Below are 5,007 nucleotides of genomic sequence, written 5' to 3'. Positions count from 1 at the left end.
GGCAGAGAAAGAGAGAGACACAGAATCTGAAACAGGCTCCAGGCCCTAGGCTGTCAGAACAGAGCCGACGTGGGACTCAAACACACGAACTGTGAGATCATGACCTGAGCTGAAATCAAACGTTCAACCGACTAAGCCACCCAGGCGCCCCTGGACTCCAGTTTTGAAGGAAATTCTGCGTGTAAAACACTACCAAATAGCATCACGTGCTACAGAGAAATCGTTCCTGAAAGAAGAGTCAGTCAATGTGGCAAACTTCACAGTGGTCTTATTTTCAGAAATGGCCACAGCCACCACCTCCCTGCGGGGTCAGCAGCCACCACCTTACAGGGTCAGCAGCCACCTCCCTGCGGGGTCAGCAGCCATCAACATCAAGCAAGACCATCCACCAGCAAAAAGATCACGGGTTGCTAAAAGCTGCGATGATGGTTAGCGTTTCTTAACAGCAGAGTATTTCTACTTAAGGTGTGAACACTGTCATTACCATAATGCTACCGCACCCTTCACAGACTACAGTACACTGAGAACATTTACAGGCACCAGGAAACCGAAAAGTTCATTTGACTCACTTTATTGCAATATTCACCTTGTCCCAGTGGTCCAGAAGCAAACCCTCAATTTCTTGAGGTTTCCTGTAGAGATTCAAGAAGTAGGATGACAAGGGGCTGCCACCAGCACCCAGGCCCAGGTCCTAGGTACGGGGTCCACCACCATCTGGGCCACACTGCAGTCAGGTGCACCCATTCTCTCCCATTAGGAGCCTTACTCTGAGCTTCTCATTAACCAAAGGTGATTCTACCTTCACAGCACCCCCCCCCCATACAGTAAGAAAGGAGGGAGGGGGAGGGCTTACTGGAAATTAATTACTGGGAAACAAAAGGCCCTCGTTACCGGTCAAGCGTATGTCACCAGCAACTTCATTTTAAAGCCCTAGCTGGACCTCCGGAAAGCCTGTGGGGATCCCTTCGATGCACCAGACACACCAGACACGGCCTCTGGAGTCTGTCACCTCCCACCCAGTCAGGCAGGGGCTGGGGGCCACCCCCATGCTGGCCCCTGTGCTGTGTTCCTGCAGGGGACCCTGGGGGCTGAGCAGCCCCAGGAAGGCATGAGCTGGGAGGGGGCTGCAGGGGGGTCAACTCTGAGCTGAGTGCCTCAGCTTCCACCTGGAACAGCGGCCCTTCCCGTGTCCCAGGGCGAGGTGCTCCATGTCCCCAGGTCACTTCGGGGCCCCAAAATGCAGACCCCCTCTGGGTGTACCTCAGATATGCTCAAAGGCTCCCACAGCTCACAAGGGCTGACCCGGAGTGGGGTGGGGGGAGCTTCCTGAACTCACTACCAGGAAGAGTCAGCCCAAGTCCAGAGCTCCCATGGCACTGGGTCCTGGGCTCCCCTCCCTGACTTCTGTCTGGCAAACACACAGCTCCCCCCTTGCGCGCACCTGCTCCTCTGTCCGGCATGCTTTATCTGAACCAGATCCTTTCTGGAACAAGATGGCAAAGAGGCAGGAGGGGGGAGGAAGGTGAGGGGAGGAGGGGGAGAAGGAGGAGGGAAAATGGAGGGAGGGAAGGAGGGAAGAGGGAGGAGGGAGGGATGAGGGAGGAGGCAGGGAGGAGGGAGGGAAGGGAGGAGGGAGGAGGCAGGAGGGAGGGAGGAGGGAGGGAAGGGAGGAGGGGGAAAGGGGGGGTGATGGAGGGAGGTACAAAAAAGGAAGAGGATGGGTCACTAAGTGGTTAGTTAGTTGAGAGCTACTAGAGGTGCAGGAGCCTCAGGGGTGGCAGGGCGCTGCCACCTCCTGGGCCACAGTGCAGGGTGTGGGGCCAGGCAGCAGCCCCCAAGGGGACTAGACGGCCTGCTGTCCCCCAGGGGTAGATCACTACCCAGCCTCTCACTGGACAGCTGGCATCTGTGCGCACGTGCACACACACACTAGTGCACGCACACACATGTGCTCACAGACATGCGCGTACACACGTGACTTGCACACATGTGCACCCACACACGTCCATACACATGTGCATGCGCACAGGTGTGCACAGACAACACACACGTGTGCGCACACGCACAGTGGGCAGCGGCTGCGGGGAGGAGGTGGCCCGAGTGGGCTGGGGTTGTTGAGCCGTGGGCACGCCCCAACTCCATCTGTGCCCGAGGGAGGCCCCACACACAGCCCAAAGGCCCCTGGGGGCCCTCCCCTCACGTCCTGGGGCAGGCGGAAGCCCCCACAGCTGGCCTGGGGCAGGGCTGGCGGCACAAGCCTGAGGCGGCGTTCCGCCACTGGGCGGCCACTGCCGTCGGAGCGGCCGTGCGGTGCAGGGAACACCGTTCCGCTCCTGTCACCCACAGCAAGCCCCACTGGACAGCGGGGGGCTCTAAGGCACGGGCCCCAGGCACATGGCAGGGGGCAGACGGGCCTGTCTTGCCCTGAGCCCCCAGCGCCAGTCTGTCCACTGCGCCCAGAGCAGGGCCGGGGCCCCACGGCACAGGCTGGGGTCACCGAGCAGGCCCACCACAGGCCCGGAGACAAGCTGTCGCGACCACTGTGGTGCAGATGAGGAAACTGAGGCCCCAGGCCAGGCGCTGCCCGAGGGAGTCTCTGCCTGTGGGGCCCTGGCTGCACAGAGGAGGTGGCCCTGCAGCCAGGCCAGGACGGACCCCGCCACCCGCACGGCTAACTCTTCTGCACAGGCGCTGAGGCTGGGCGGCCGGCTTACACTAGTTCACAGGGGAACCGGGTGTGCACACTCGACCCCTTCTAACCTGGGAAGGCGCCCCGCACGCCCAGTGTCCTGGTCCACACCGCCCAGGAGCCAGGGGCCTGGCTCTCCAGCCTCTGTCAGGGAAAGGGATCGAATGTATCCGAAGGGCTACTTTTCCTAACCAGAGAGAAGGCGAGAAAGACAGAGGGCGCCAGAAACGCTGAAAACTTCAGTGACACAAGCCAGTTTGAGAAGACAACACCCTCAGGGTCTTGCTGGTGTGACATTCTGGCTGCCAGGGGTTCTTGGGCGTGAAGTGATGGGCGCGGCACCGTCACCGCACGCTGTCCCACGCCCACGGAAAGCCCTTCAAGGGTGACCCGACGACGTGTGCGCTCTGGGCCGCGTTGCTGGGTGCGCGCAGGCTCCCCGTCTGTAACAGGCGCCCCTCGGAGGGGTGGGGGCCGGGGGCGCAGGGGAAATCTCCCAACTTCCCTCCATTTTGCTGTGGGCCTAAAACTGCTCTCAAAAATTGTTTTTATAAAAAGGCAATCCAGCGTCTGGGACGAGGTCCCCGTTTTCGAGGCCACCTCAGACCGCGGCGTCTCTAAGCACACACCCCGCTGCCCTCCGGGCGGTTCAACCGGACGTGCGGGCTTCCGCACGCAAACGCGCACGTGCCCAGCAAACAGCCGGGGGCGCGGCCGGGGGCGGGGGGAGCCGAGCCCCCTGCGCGAACCACCTGGGCGCACGCAGGCGCAGAAGGAGCGGCGCCGGACCCCGGGGCCCAGGACCTCACCCCTGCCTCTCGGGTCCGCAGCCTACTCACCGCCTTCCCTTCCCTGGGGGGCGCAGCAGGAGGGGCCCGGGTCCGGTCGGCGCACGGCGGGGCCGCCGCGGGGCGGCTCGGCGGCCCTGCCCCCTCCGGCCCTCCCTCGGGCGGGGCGGCGCCCGCAGGCAGCCCCTTTCTTCTCCAGCCCGACAAAGCCAGCAGGGGGCGGGGCGGCCCCGGGGATGCCCGCCGTCGCCATGGCAACGCGGAGGGCAGGGCGGGTGGGCGCGGTGGGACGGGAGCCGGAGTCCCGGTGGGCGGAAGCGGGCCCGGGCAGGCTGGGAGAGGGGTCATTTATCGTTCCGAGCCCCCCTGCCGCCCGCCGTCCCTCTTACTGGCTTGTTACAAGGTCCTGAGGCCACAGGACACTTTAAATACTCCACCAGCACAGTGAGCACGTCCTAGGGCGGCCCACGGGGAGGATACAGAGGGCTTTGTTTGGAGGCTGTGCGGGTGTGTGTGGTGTGGTGTGTGTGTGATGTGTCTGACGTTGTGTGTGTGTGACTGTGTGTGTGACGCTGTGTGTGCTGTGTGTGACTGTGTGTGTGACGCTATGTGTGTGTGTGACATTGTGTGTGGGACGCTGTGTGTGTGTGATGCTGTGTGTGGGTGTGGGTGTGGCTGACACAAGGCCCAGGTAAGACCTAGGCAGCCCTCGAGGCACCCCAAGTCAGCTCTCGGTCAGTGAGGGACACACACACACACACGTGCCCACAACAGAGTGACATGCATGCAGCATCAGGGACAGGAGGTGACAGCCAGGGTGAGGCCCCCGGCACCCAGGAGATGCTGGGCCCATCATCCTGTCCTCTGGAGACAGCTCCAAGTGTCCCCATGTGGCCTTTCCTTTGCTGGGAAATCTGCAGCTAGAAACATAGGCTTGTGGTCCGGCAGGAATGCCGTGACATCGGCTCCTAAAGTGAGCACTACGTGGCATTAAACAGTTAGGAGGCTGTGCAGCAGGGCGGAAGGAGGCAGCCGTGGGGGCCGGGATCACCACTCCAGAAAGATGCCTTCTGCCACATGGAGGGATGGAGGGCAAGTGTCCCTTCTTCCCACTCAGCCGTGATGGAAGAAGTCTGGCAAACAGCCACCAGGAAAGACCAGGCCACTAGCTTTCAGGCACTTCCCATCCAGGCTGCATTTCATCGTCCAAACCCAGGTCTTTTCACCCAAAACTCCCACCTGGTTGCCTCTCAGAGAAAGGCTCCCTCCCAGTCCGAAGCCACAGGGGGTTGGCACAGTCACATTTCCAGATTCAGCCCCAAGGTCATCCCAGAAGGACACCCATGCAGGTGCCACCAGGGAACTCCATCCCGGGGACCCGAACCCACAGGGGACTGTTTTGCTCAAACCGCAGTAAAGAAAAGGTGTCATTGGCTGAGGTCTGAACCGTGTGACTGGGCTGTGGCCTGCCACAAATGGCAGAGACATTCAGTCCCAAACGTTCATCTGCCGACTGTAAAGATATCCACG

General features: G+C 61.7%; 1 long non-coding RNA gene across 2 annotated transcripts; it reads right to left on the bottom strand.

Moving 5' to 3' along the window:
• Positions 1 to 555: 555 nt before the first annotated feature.
• Positions 556 to 3,586, bottom strand: LOC120219621. 2 transcript variants are annotated; one of them, XR_005525332.1, is made up of 4 exons: positions 3,529 to 3,586; positions 2,761 to 2,833; positions 1,442 to 1,483; positions 556 to 632 (listed from the first exon to the last, which is right to left on the bottom strand). It is a non-coding gene; the product is annotated as an uncharacterized LOC120219621 (long non-coding RNA). The 2 variants fall into 2 exon arrangements; XR_005525331.1 differs by lacking the exon at positions 3,529 to 3,586 and having other exon boundaries at positions 2,761 to 3,044.
• Between the last annotated feature and the right edge of the window lie 1,421 nt (positions 3,587 to 5,007).

The sequence above is a fragment of the Hyaena hyaena genome, unplaced genomic scaffold, assembly GCF_003009895.1.
Source record: "Hyaena hyaena isolate Hyena2069 unplaced genomic scaffold, ASM300989v1 scaffold_634, whole genome shotgun sequence".
Classification (NCBI taxonomy): domain Eukaryota; kingdom Metazoa; phylum Chordata; class Mammalia; order Carnivora; family Hyaenidae; genus Hyaena; species Hyaena hyaena.
The sequence above is the reverse complement of the archived record's forward strand: the minus strand, read 5'-3'. Positions and strand labels throughout refer to the sequence as shown.